At 40.8% G+C, this 13,472-nt stretch overlaps 2 non-coding genes and 1 pseudogene across 2 annotated transcripts; all 3 read right to left on the reverse strand.

The window, feature by feature from the left end:
• Positions 1-220: 220 nt before the first annotated feature.
• On the reverse strand, positions 221-411 carry LOC121196687. The gene has a single exon (XR_005896129.1). It is a non-coding gene; the product is annotated as a U2 spliceosomal RNA (small nuclear RNA).
• A 561-nt stretch (positions 412-972) lies between these two features.
• LOC121196436 lies at positions 973-1,136 on the reverse strand. Its single transcript, XR_005895898.1, has one exon. It is a non-coding gene; the product is annotated as a U1 spliceosomal RNA (small nuclear RNA).
• Positions 1,137-2,575: 1,439 nt separating this feature from the next.
• Positions 2,576-2,694, reverse strand: LOC121196474 (annotated as a pseudogene).
• Between the last annotated feature and the right edge of the window lie 10,778 nt (positions 2,695-13,472).

Here is a 13,472-nt window from a genome sequence, read left to right on the forward strand (position 1 = left end):
GGGAAACGATCAGGCGTCTTCAGGGAGTCCGCGACCAATCATCGTAGCTGAAGTGCACTGTGTTGTTGAGCGGGGTTCCCTGGGTGATATCAGTAAATCAACTGACTGGTTGTGCACAATTCACTTGATAAAAACTTAGCCGCATTTTCCTTCAGCCACTGTAAATGTTTGACTCCTAACTAAACATGTGTGTCAGAGCTTGATTTTCTACAAAGCAAGAGAAAGGTGCACCGTTCCCGGCGGCACTGCAATGCCAGGTCGGTGCGTGGAGTGAGTGGAGCAAGTTCCCTTTTCAGCTCCCTCTCCTAAAAACGGGTTTAATACATTGTCCCCATATAGGGGACATATCAGATATTAAACTGATAAGAACAGATACTACACTTGATCTTAGCCAAAAAGCCGAGAAGCGATGAGGCCCAAGCCTTTGACGTCCAAATCAAGCTCTTGGTACAACCGTCACTTGTCGCGGTGTCCCGTTTGTAAGCCAGCTTATCAATTGCCGCCACTTAGCAACTCCGCCCATCTGTCTGCTGTGTACTTTTCCCTGCCGCTATACAAAGGTGTTTGACTTTTCACCAACTCAAAAGGCTCAGCCATACGGCAAAGCCGGCCAAAAATAGCTTCAACTCATTGCTGTTCCACACCAAAGCCTAGAAATAAAGCATACTAGAACAACATCTAGCACACATTTCTTCCACAAACAAGCAGCAAAGTCGGACAGGAGAGCTCACACTTCATTTTGTCATGGAAAGGCCACGCCCACTTCCCCAATTCCAATGGGAACACTAAACACACCACTCTGTAGCGTACGCCAGAGAGCTTCTGCAGAGCAACACTGCCGCTTTGTGGACAGACTGCAAAAGCTGACATGTAACTCTAAATCAACAAAGCCACTTCACAAAACGGAGAGCCTTCAACAGGTTAGCACATGGGCATTCCTGACACATAGTGTTTTCTTCTACACGCACGCAACAGGGGAGAGCGCGAACACAGACCCCCACTATCAGAAATTATGCAGTCGAGATTCCCACATTTGGGGAATTCACAGGAGTCAGCACAGCCAGAGTGCAATGGCTGAGCCTCAACCTGGGTGAACCACCTTGTTGATCATGGTATCTCCCCTGCCAGGTAAGTATGAGCTGCAGTTGGAAGAGAGCGGGTGGTGGTCACCAGGCACAGCACTCTGGCTGACGGTGCCTACAATGCATAATCCCACATTTCAGCGCCTTGAGCATCAGCTCCCCTTTGTATGTTACGTTTATGGCTGAAAAGATACAAACACTGCTGCAAATAGGCTGCGGCGTGCGGCAAACACGCTTTGTTGGATCTACCCATCATGCACTGCTCTGCCAAAAACAAAGGAACACTGTGTGCTGGCTTACAAACAGTGTCCCGTTTATATATATATATATATATATATATATATATATATATAAAATACATAGGCTATATTATTTGACATGTCTGGCTGTTGTAGGAAACAGCGATATAATTGGCCTGATATTTTGTGTTATGAATTGTAAGCTATCCTAAAACAAGTCTAAACAGTCCATAGCTTAAAAGATGTTGAATACTGGGTGTTCACTCCCCAGATGGCAAATGTGATCTCATTCCAAATGTCTAATTCAGACCATGTTTGTTATTTGGCATGGTGAAATGGTGCTGGTCCATTCATGAGATGTGCTCTACAAATACAGACTGATATCATTTTCACAAGGTACTGGTGCAAATACAGATTATACCATGGAATGTTTTGGGCTTCGTTGGTAAAGAAGTTTATGTGTACGTAGGTAAAGAGGGTGTACTTGAAGAACAGGGCAGTGGGTGTGCTTGTGTAACTGTTTATGAGTTTTATATATATATGTGTGTGTATATATTTGTATGTAATGAATCTATGTCTTATCTATATCTACCATTATTTAGGACTATATATCTATATACCTATCTATATAACTCTCTAGATATCTATCTAATTTATATATTATATATCTATTGCTATATCTACACTGATTCTCCAAAAACACAATATCAACACTACTAACTCTCAAAACACCTAAGAACCGCAACAAACCGACCTACTCTGCAAAGAACAATTCAAATGACCGCCACTATATAGAGCTATCCTATCCCTGAACACACTCGATCCCGCCACGTGACTCACATGACAAACCGAACCAATCAGGTGATTCGTATGACGTTCGAAGCAGGTGAGTGCTTCGAACGTCATACGAATCACCTGATTGGTTCAAACGTCAGTACTCACATGACCAAGCCACACCTCGGCACATTGGTTCGATACAACTGCTTTATGAGATATGGCGCATGTGTCGGAGCCTCGGGTATCAGAGGACCATCACTACCTACAATGCATAATCCCACATTTCAGTGCCTTGAGCATCAGCTCCCCTTTGTCTGTTACATTTATGGCTGAAAAGACACAAACACTGCTGCAAATAGGCTGCGGCATGCGGCAAACGCGCTTTGTTGGATTCACCCATCATGCACTGCTCTGCCAAAAACAAAGGAACACTGTGTGAAATGCCTCTAGTCAAGCTCTCCAAAAATGGAGATAAAAGGCTTATAGCACCTAGTATTCCTAGGTGGTGTCCCATCCAAGTTCTAACCAGACCCTACTCTACTTATCTTCCGAGATCAGGTGCGATCGGGCGTGCCCAGGGTGGTATGGCATTAAGCAACACCAATCCATATAAAAAATCTCTTTATACATGCTAAAACGCCACTAACAAATCCAATGTTTAATAGGGACAATAATCATCTGGATTTCTCTGCAACTCCAAGCACCAGAAGCAATCAAAAATCACCTTATCCACCTGACAAGAATTCTCTGACTATCCATCATCTGATAAAGGCTGTTACTGAGTCTGATCACTTATAGGTCCATTCCTGTCCAACATTGAGTAAGATGGAAGATGTAAGATGGAAATATTTAAAACAGCTACTTTTTGTGTGTTTGCCCAAACACTTTTGGGCTGAACATCATGTTCTTTTGTGCTTAAATATCACATCAACTTAACAAACAAATCATCTGAACAAAACATTTCACAAAATGAACTAAACACTGACATGAACAACTAATATCTATTGACTTACTGAAAACCTTGGAGCTGATCTGGACTTTCCTGTAGTTTCCTCTTGTCCTTGTAACAGCAGTAGCTCCTCCCTTCCTTGTCAATAATTGTGCAGAAATATCTGAGTGCTTCTTTCTTCCTAAATCATGAGCAAGTCCTGTCCAGTCCAACTGTTTCTGCTCCTGTTTGACTTCTGAACTTGTCTCTGGCTGTGTGTCCACTTACTGCAGCCTGTGACATCAGACTGTAGAATGTTGATACATCAAAGGCATCAAAGGACAAACACACACACACACACATTGTTGTCTTAATATAGTTATGAGGACACATCATAACTGAAAGCCTAACATTAACCAAAACATAACTCATACTAATGATATTCAATCTTCTCAAAAATACCAAATGAATTACAACAATAATCACTCAGGACCATTCAGCTGGGTTGGTGAATTCAGCACCAAGGACAGCAGCAGCTGAACTGTACACAACTACATGTACTAACACACAGCAAATTCACAAAGTACTAAAATCTGGAGTCAGGCAAAAAAGTGTGAAAGAGTTACATTTCTGGAGTTTATTTTATAACTCTGACTACAGTTTGTGTTAAGGTGTACACCCAGGCCGAGTTGAATTTTGGACTTTATTCCCTGGTGCTCAGGATCTGGTTTTAACTCTGTCCCTGGAGTTCACGACGCATTTTATCGCGGCATGAGCAGCACAAGGAACGTCGTCACAAGGCTGGTAAGAGCATGATTTTTATCAGAAAGTACTTTAAATGTGTGATATTTTGTCATTGTTCTCACTTTATCTACTTACATAGTACCGCTAATGACTGCGAACTTGATGTTGAACGTAACCCCATTGCTTTTACTCCATTATTTAGAGCAAGTAGCTCCCGCAGCATTAGTTAGCTAACTGTCCTTAGCTGCCATTGTGGAGCTGTTAGCTTTCACTCAAACGTTAATGTCGGCCATACTGTCTGTGGCGTGTGATGTGTCTGTATGACGGTAATGACAAACTGTTTGATAAGCTTCACAAATTAATGACGACGCGCATCTTGAAGGTAATTAATACTGTTTTGGAAATAACCATCCAACAATGCAACCGCATGTCGGTGTTTTAAGAGAATAATTTCCGGCTCAATGGCGCAGACGCAGCTGAAAAGTCAGTTTTGGCTAGCATGCTAACAGTTGAGCTTATAAACTGTAGCCTTGCTGTTTTGAACAGCGGTGAGAAACGTGTATTTTGAACCTGGCTGATCGTTCAGACCTGACAGAATATGTGACCCTCACTACTTGTGGTAAGCAGAGTTATAGGTAATGGTAATGTTTTGTCTTGAGACAGGTAATATCCAGCCAGGTATGTGATATAGTTTTAATGTGCTGGACTTTAGATTTTATTTGCCTTATACTTGTGTGTGTGTGTGATCTTCAGATCTAAGTGTCCTGCAGCAAGGGTGTGAAGGCTCCTCCTCTCCAAGTCTGACAAATACACTGTCAGTCTCAAGCACTTTAAGCAGAGACACAAGTGATTCTGGATGCCAGCCTTTGATGGACAGTGTGCTTGCAGCTTGTATACAACTAGATTTTAATCATTATTTATTAGAAATAATTCCTAAAAAATGTAAGTAATATGTACAGATATTAGTTGAATGTATTTGCTTACAACATAGATCTAAGTGTAGTTGTAAATATGTTTATAATGTTTTCTTTTTTAGAATGTGGAGCAAATTCTTACTTCAAAACCAGCAGCGATGACTGTGATTAAAGAGGATGAAGAGACTGGAAGTTTGAAATATTCCACCACACGGTTACTGGTTAATATTATTGTCGCTCACATGCATGGAAAAGAAGGGTAAGAGACTTCAACTTAATCCTATATCCTTTTATAAAAAAAGTTTTAAAAAATGGTGAGAGATTTTTTCCCGCTTGCAGGAGAGCGGAAATCCAGAACCACGTCTTCATCCCAGAGTAGAGTGGAGCTAAAAGGAGGTCCCACATCATCCAGAACATATGATGATCAGCCAATCAGAGATGAATGCATGGAAGCCATATCTCTCCTTCACCACACAGCTGATCCTGACTTAGTGTTACAGAGGATGAGAGAAACCTTCTACCACCATCAGCAGATTACTTTGTGTTTTGTGTCGTACAGAGTTGTGCCGTAATGTTTGTATGTAATATTTACAGTAAAGTCACAGATACTATTACACTCTGATCTTAATCACTCCTGGAGCTCCAGGTTCTCCTGTTGTTGGTCTGTGTCTGTGACTCCACCAACAGTGGACTGACAATGGACCTCAAGCTGATTGTGTGAAACCCTATGGGAGAAAAACCCCGAAATAATCGAAAGAAAAGAAAAAGGAGAAAAAGAAAACTCCACAAAGCAAGGACCAAATCTCAATCCTCTAACATTACTCTTGTGAGAAGGCAATTTTGTCTTATTATGAACCAGTGTTTGGCTCTGCTCCGATTTTGTGATATAAACATCACGAAACAGGAAATGTTGTGTCAGGTTTTGTGCAATGTGTTAATCTATCTATGTCTCACTCATCCTCACCCATCTATGCTTCACCCATCTATGTAATTCCTCAAGGAGGGTGATTCCATTAGTATTTACATATCCAGCACCTGTTGCTGTCTTGTGTGCTGCTCTGTCTGTAACTGCTGTATTACAAAGATGTTCACATCCATGTGTTTGTCTGAGTATACAACCTTAGAAAAGGGATTAGTGTGGAAATTGTGGTACATGTGAGACAAGAAGAGACTCCATTAGAGATCAGGCCTGTAAAATACCAGGAAAAAAAGATCTGACGTAGAATTGGATACAAGTAAAAACACACCAACCAAACAAAGGGAAATAGAAAGGGACATGCCCAGTTACTCCCAGACCTGTCCCAGAACCTGGTCAACAGTCTGCCACTGGTCGTGTGTAAAGGCCACGTGCTGTACTTTTTTCATACAAGATGGGAAGGGCTACATTTTAGACACCAGTAGAATCATCCCAAAAATAACTAATGAAAGGGAAAAAGGGCCAAGGTCATTTCCCTTGGTCTGTAACACACCTACAATTTAAAATATAAAAAGTGATGCACAGATGGTAAAAGTCATCAGTTTTTTCTGCAGGAGAAACTCACACTTTTGAACTCTGTTTTTGAGGAATAAAGCTTTCTGGATTCAGGTTCTCTGATCTCCTGTATTTGATTGACTTTGTGATTTTTTTCTCAGCAGAAGACTTGAATACTTAGAAGTTTTTGGAAGAAAAAAACTTAGAGAATGAAGACTAAAAGAGTAAGGTGTCCGGACTCGGCCAGACTTGGACTCAGCTTCAACTGGCCCTTGGTGGGGTCCACAACCTGGCCAGAAAAATCTGCATCAATCCCCCTCTTCAGGTCAGCTCTAGTGGCGCTGTACCATGTCCTATCACCTGACCTGAAGGCGGAGTCAGGGACTCTGAGGAATGACCGGATGTGGCTGTTCATCCAGGCTTTCTGATTGGAGAAGTCCTGGATGAGTCTTTTTGTTGTCACATGTTCCACAGAGAACCTGATGTAGTTCAGTACAGCTTCTGTGTGTTCAGCCAGGTCCTCGTGTTTGAGGAGCTCCCACTCTGTCTGTGAGAAGCAGTCTGAGAGCTGAGCGAGTTCATCCATTCATTCATTCTCAGGCCAACTCCAACACTGCTTCTCACAGACAGAGTGGGAGCTGCATGAACTCATCTTCAGGGGATTCCTCACCTGTTCAAGACACCAAAGAAGAAAATGGGACCTTTCTGTACCTGGAAATGACTGAAGGTAACTTAACCTTCCTCTCACCTTCTTTAAAGACTGATTAATACCAAAAAGTCTATCAAAGATCAAGAGAAGCTCAGTGGAATGAGGTTCATCAGGGTTTCTGACCAGTTGCAGCATCAGGAAATGTGACCTTACTGTACCTGGAAACCAAAACAAATGAAGAGGTTATTAGTACATGACACTGCAGCCAGCTGACGTCTAGCTATCTATAAATCTAAATATAATAATATGGACAGACGCAGCAGAGCACTGGTTCAGCTATCCCATGTTCTGACACGTAGTCTCTCTCCTCTTCCATCTGTTGACTCTTTCCTACCAGCAGCCAGTAGGAACGTGGTTAATATACTGAGCATCCCCCACATCCATGTGATGCTGAATCAGGCTGGTGTGTGATGGTGTATCTGAGAAGAGAGACAAGAGAGAATTAAACAGCTTCACTGGATCTTTCCTCTGAGTGTGTGATAGATAATCTGACCGACCGTCTACGAGGTTTAGATGCTCAGAATAGTTGAGTCTCCCTGTTTAGGTGAAGATAAGACTCCAACGAGCTGAACAGGTTCAACTGTCTGTGGAAACTTCAGAGAAAAAGTGAGCACAGTGATGGATGAAAAACAGAAGTGAATATTTCCACTAGACTCTGCTGAAGCTCTTTATTTAGATAATACTTTTCACATCTTCTGAGGTCAGTGATGTGTTCACTACAGCAGAAAAAGGATTTCAATGGAACAATGTCTACAGAGCTTCTTACAGCTCATTATGACAAGTTCACCACAGAAAGAGATAAAAATATGGACTCAATGTAGAAAAAGAAGCCAAACAATGCCACCTCTGTAAGACTGTTAATACATTTTACATTTTAGAAAAAAAAACTTCATTATTTTGGCTGATAAAAGAATTTAGTCAAATGAAATTAACTAAACATAAAGTCCAACTACTTCTCCATCTATGAGGTGTTAATAATTTGATCACATCTGACACAGCAGCTGCTACTGTTAAAAATCCAAACTCTTTATAACTGTTGCAGGTTTTTAAGGTATTTAATAGATGATTTATTTAGATTATTAATGTTTTGTAGATCCTGTTTAATATTTAGCACTGCTGTTTCTGACACAACTACCAAAGTATTATTAAAGCTGCTGCAAATAAAGCTACTACTCCTACCGATGAATGAATGGAGTTGTATTCTAACATGTTCACCTCTGAACACTTTATAATATAACAGGTCTATAGGAGGGTCTACACCACCCTAACCCAAACCCTCTGATAATGTTCCATCCAAACTTCTTCTTCCTACTCTTCATATTGAAATGTTCATTGTAATATTCATACATGTTGCATTGTTTATTCATGTGACAGCTAAATGAATGTGTGTTCCACTGGTTTCAGGCTCCAGAGCTCAGGAGATGTGAAAGTTTGGGTTGTAAATCACTCACATTAATTCAGACTGTGAGACTCAGAAACTGACATAATCAGAGCACTTTAAAATGGTGCACTCCTGACCTCTAGTGGCTGGAGTCAGTGTGACATGCTCTCACATAACACACCTCCTAATGCATGTTTGGACTTATTCATCAGTTAATAAATGTACGTTATAATTTTAAACATTAATTTAAAGGAAAATGGGAAATTTATCAAACAAAACATTCTTTAGATAAACTAAAAATTAGATCAGAAAAAACAAACAAATCATCCAAAAAAATAACATTTTACTTTTGATTGGTATTTTCTGTTGTGTATGTTCTGTCATTATAGTGACATATGAACTGTGGGAGGAACATGTTGGGATGGAATATTGTCTGTAGAGCCTCCTAAAGCCTTTTACCTCTGTCATGGAAGTTATGCCAATTTGGTCTCAATCGACAGAATTATTACATTTAGAAATGTTTTAAATGGTTGAAATACTTTGCTAAATACTTTGGGACTTATGTACTAAGATGCACTAAACCTATATACATAGTAAGGTGAATTTGTTTTTTCCTTTTTTTTACTGTAGAAGAAAAAAAGTTTGAAGGAAGGAGTTGGAAAAAGTGTCAGGGTGAAAACTTCACATTACTGTTTTTTTATTAAGCATTATTAAATACAATTAAGAGTTAAAATGTATCTTACACACAAAACAGACTAGAAACTTATCTAAATAGTAAAAAGAGTAAAAAGTCAAAACTTACTACTACATCTATGTACTAACATGCAATAAACAAATATACTTTTTTTATGAAAGTGTAGAGGAAAATAAAACTTTGAAAGAAGGAGTTGGGAAAAAACCTACCATTACTTTTAAATACTAAAACAGTTAGATCTAAATACTGAAGAGAGTAAAAATTTATCTACGTGTGTGTGTGTGTGGGGGGGGGGGGGGGGGGGGGGGGGGGGTACTCTCTGGCCTGTTTCTTGCTGGAGGCTCACATCTCTGGGTTGTATGGAGAGTCGGATATCCAGGACATGAAAAACTTCAGTGCATCAAAAGCAGAGGGACAGTGAGCACCAGGCTGGGGGACGGGCCAGAGGGACAAGTGCATGACGTCATCCTGCTGAACATCAGCCACAGGCTGTGGGAGGACTCTGGGCTGGATCATTTTACAGAGACAGAGAGTGGAGGAAGGTCAGACTGGATCAGATACACCCTTTAGCCTGCTGCAGTAGAGTGGGACAAATGTGTGTGGTGACCACTGAGCCAGGATAAAATGCTTCTGACCAACACAAAGACAGGAGGCAGGTGAAAACCAATACTTGTCTATACATTTAGAGCACTGACCTCCTGCTGGACACTGTCCAGTATGGCCTCATCAAAATAAATTTCATCTCCAGCCTTCAACCATTAGCAGCACTAAGTGTAACTCTAATGCTGTCATTTTATTGGCTAAATTTCAAATACAATGTATGAAACAATCCAGTGAATCTTCTAAGGTTGGTGGTAAAGTAATGTAGTGTTTGGAACACACACTGGCTGAGTAACAAAAATATAAACACCACACAAGGGTTAATTGAAGGAACTATGACAATGTGTGTCCTCTGTCCTACACTGACACTGATGCAGTCCTCATCTACTTTGACATCAGCAGACAAGAGACATGAGACAGCACTCTCAAGAAGGTGAGTGTTAGGAAGTAGTGATGTGTTGGTCGAATGAAACGGTTCTTAGAGCAGAATCTTTGAAGTGAACGAGCTGAGCCGACTCCTGTCTGGGAGCTGGAGATGCCAGGAGATGGGGATTTGTTTTTGTACTTAAAATGTATTTTTTGTAGCACTCTGTTCCATGTTGAGTATAATAAGCCATATGAATAATAAACTTTTGATATAATGTGTGTTTTGTGCATTAGTAATTCATTTTACACATAATTTTACATTATTATAGTAATACATTTATTTAAGCAGCAAAAAAAAAAAAAGACAAAAACAAAACTTGGAGAGGAAAGAGTCAGCTCAGCTGCAGCTCCAGTTCTCTTAAAAGGGTCCCAGTAGTGCCACAGCTGGACACATCCCCCACACGTTTGAAAAGCTTGTTACGCCCCTGCGGAATTCTCATCACTGTATCCCACGGTTGCTGAAAGTACTTTCACTTTCACTGACGTTTGTGGCGCAGATGATTTTCTCTGTCTGAAGGTAAATGTCACTTTTAATGTTTTACTCGTCAACACTTCCTGTAGTTAACTGAATTATCTGATGGTCGAGTTTTTAGTGTTTTATTGTGTGTGTGTTTTAATACTGCGTTGTGGTGTTTAGTTGTGCAGACTCTTTGTCACTGTAAAGTCGGGATGAGGCAGGAAGAGGACCATTATTATCCGCCATGTTGTGTGGATATTTGCAGTAGAAGCGGTGGAGTCAGAGTAGAAGCAGAGTGAGCTGATGGTCAGTAGCTGAACACGGAGCCTTTGTTAGTCTGTGGCTCCACTTACTGCTGACTGAAGGCAGCTTTTCCTGCCTGAATCAGCCTGTGGAGGAGGCGGACCTGAGCCGCTGCTCTCCCGCAGTCTGAGCCGCTAAATGCGGTCTGAGCTCGGCCGGACAGCGGCTGGAGAACAGCTCTGACTTTCTCTGTCATTATGTGGTGGGGAATACTCCCTTAGTCTAGGTGGAGCTGCATCATTCTTTAATCTGTTTTGTTTGATTTTTTTTAACCAACTGGTTTACGTTACATTTTTCTTTGTTGATTATTGTTATTGTTTATTGGGTTACATTACATTTTTTTGCTATTATCATTGTTTATTTGATAGTAATTTAATTTTGTTTTGAGATTCTTTTCTTTCTAGGCAGAGTGCTACTGTGGAGAGGCTATAGGCCCCTGTGGTGAGGGCCCTTCACTTAACTGCATGTGAGTTAATACACAGGGACACTATAGACTGCACCATTTGCTGTGAGGTTGCAGAGGTTGAGTTTGGTTTTGCTGCACCAAAGGTGAGTAGTGGTAGCACTCCTGGCACTCCTTCCTGTAGTCTGCCTCTCTGCATGTGGCCTCTGCCTAGTGTTTTATCTTGAATTTTAAAACCTTAAATATGTTGTCCTTTTTTTATTTAATGTTGAGGTCTTCATCTTTTTAGTATGTAAATTATAATAAAGTACATTTTAACTATTTCATTCAGTTGCAACTATTCTTTTCATCTGCTTGTAACATTTTTCTTTCTTTTTCAGCAGTTCCAGTCCCTGCTTGTTTTTTGATTATTAAATACATTTATAAATCTTTCAACTCACGTCTCTGCCTCAGTGATGTACCTGTGTGTGTTGTACTTTCACTAAGTGTTTATGCTAGGTATTTCTTGGGGTGCAAGTCCCCAGATGGCATTGTCGGTAATCTCAGTCCTCCTCTTAGTGTCCCTCGCCACAATTAGATAAACTCTACAGGACTGAGCTCAGAGGGGCTGACAGGGTTTTTCAGGCTCTATGTGATTTTCAGAGAGACAGTTAACACTCCATCCACAGAGTCAGAGGCCTCCTGGTCCTATCAGGACAAACTCTACCTGATGAATTAGATGATAAAGACCCAAATCCATAAATACTCTCACAATAAAGCATCTCAGTGGCTCTGATAGGTGATTATATCTCTGTGGCTGGTCACAGTACAAACAGAAAAACTGTCTGTCAGGACATATTTGCTGTTTTTATTGATGTCTATCTGTGTCTCTGCTGTTGCTGCTTCATATAGTTCAGACTTTACTATTAGAAAAGGCAGGAAAGTGCCAGGGGCCCCAACTAAAAAGGCCCCTGGAATAATATTGAGGAGAAATGAACTGAGCCTCAGTTGTTTTGTGTGGAATAATCACCTGCAGCTTGTTTCATCAAGTCATTTTCTACAGAAACACTGCAGACAAACAGATTGTCAGATAAAATCAGTGGATCTCAGTCCATCTGTGTGTCAGTGAATGGAAATGGTCGTCTCTGAATCGTGTGTGAAAGATGAAAGAGGAAAGAAGAGCCAATCAGTGGAGGAGCAGCTGATATTTCTACAGGACATATGATGGAGAAAAGATCAGGGACATAAAGGTCTGGACAGATGAGTCGGTGCTCTGCCTCCAGGGATGATTTAACTGCACAGACTGGGATGTTTTCACACAGTCCTGTGGGGATGATTTGGACTCATTGGTGGACATAACATGCTCATACATGGTCTTTTGCAGGGACATGATCATTCCCTGTGTGTTAAAATATTTCCCAACAACAAACCATAACCATAACAAATCAGTCAAAGCAGGATTACAAATCAGAACTGGAAAACAAGATGGCAGCAAACAAACTTGGTTCAGCCTGGGTAAGCATGAAAACTACTGCAAGCCTTCAGAGCACAGAGCTCAGTACTCGTGTCTTTTTAGATGGTTGGAACTTGGACACAAAGCCGGCTAATGCTCTGAATTGTTTTTATTGTCGTTTTGTTTTGTTTTCGCATTCTGTGTGGTAAAAGTGAACAAAGGTCACGGCCCCGATAATATATGTGAGTGTTTAGTGAAGTCCTGTGCACATGAACTGAGTCCTGTGTTTCAATATATTTTTAATATGTCCTTACAGACACAACATGTCCCTAAGCTCTGGAAAGATGCTGTGGTTGCTGTCCCAAAATAATGAATGATGTTAGAGCAGTCGCCCTGACTTCAATTTGAATGAAAACTTTAGAGAAACTGGTCAGATCTGAGGTCCTGAAGCAAACTGAACATGCACTGGATCCTCTGCAGTTTGCATACATGACTCTGCTCAACATGCTTTTTAAACATCTGGATTTTAATGGGACACTCACCAGGCTTTTATTTGTGGACTTGTCTTCTGCTTTTAATACAATCCAACCTCACATTTGAATTGAAAGGCTCCTACAACAGTTTGATTTAAATAATAATCTGGTGGGTTGGATTCTGGATGTTTTAACCAACAGGACACAGAGAGTGAGGGTCAACAGTACATTGTCTGACCAAAGGTGTTCTTCCACTGTTTCTCCTCAAGGGTGTGTGTTGTCAGCACTATTGTTCATTTTATACACAAACGTGTGTCAGAGCAGACATGACAGCAGAAGCATCATAAAGTGCTGATGACTCAGTTATTGTTAGTCTCCTCCAGGACGGTGAGAGCAGCCATGGACCAGTCATTGATGATTTAGTTCAGTGGTGTGAGGA

The sequence above is a fragment of the Toxotes jaculatrix genome, chromosome 16 (genome assembly GCF_017976425.1).
Source record: "Toxotes jaculatrix isolate fToxJac2 chromosome 16, fToxJac2.pri, whole genome shotgun sequence".
NCBI classification, from domain to species: domain Eukaryota; kingdom Metazoa; phylum Chordata; class Actinopteri; family Toxotidae; genus Toxotes; species Toxotes jaculatrix.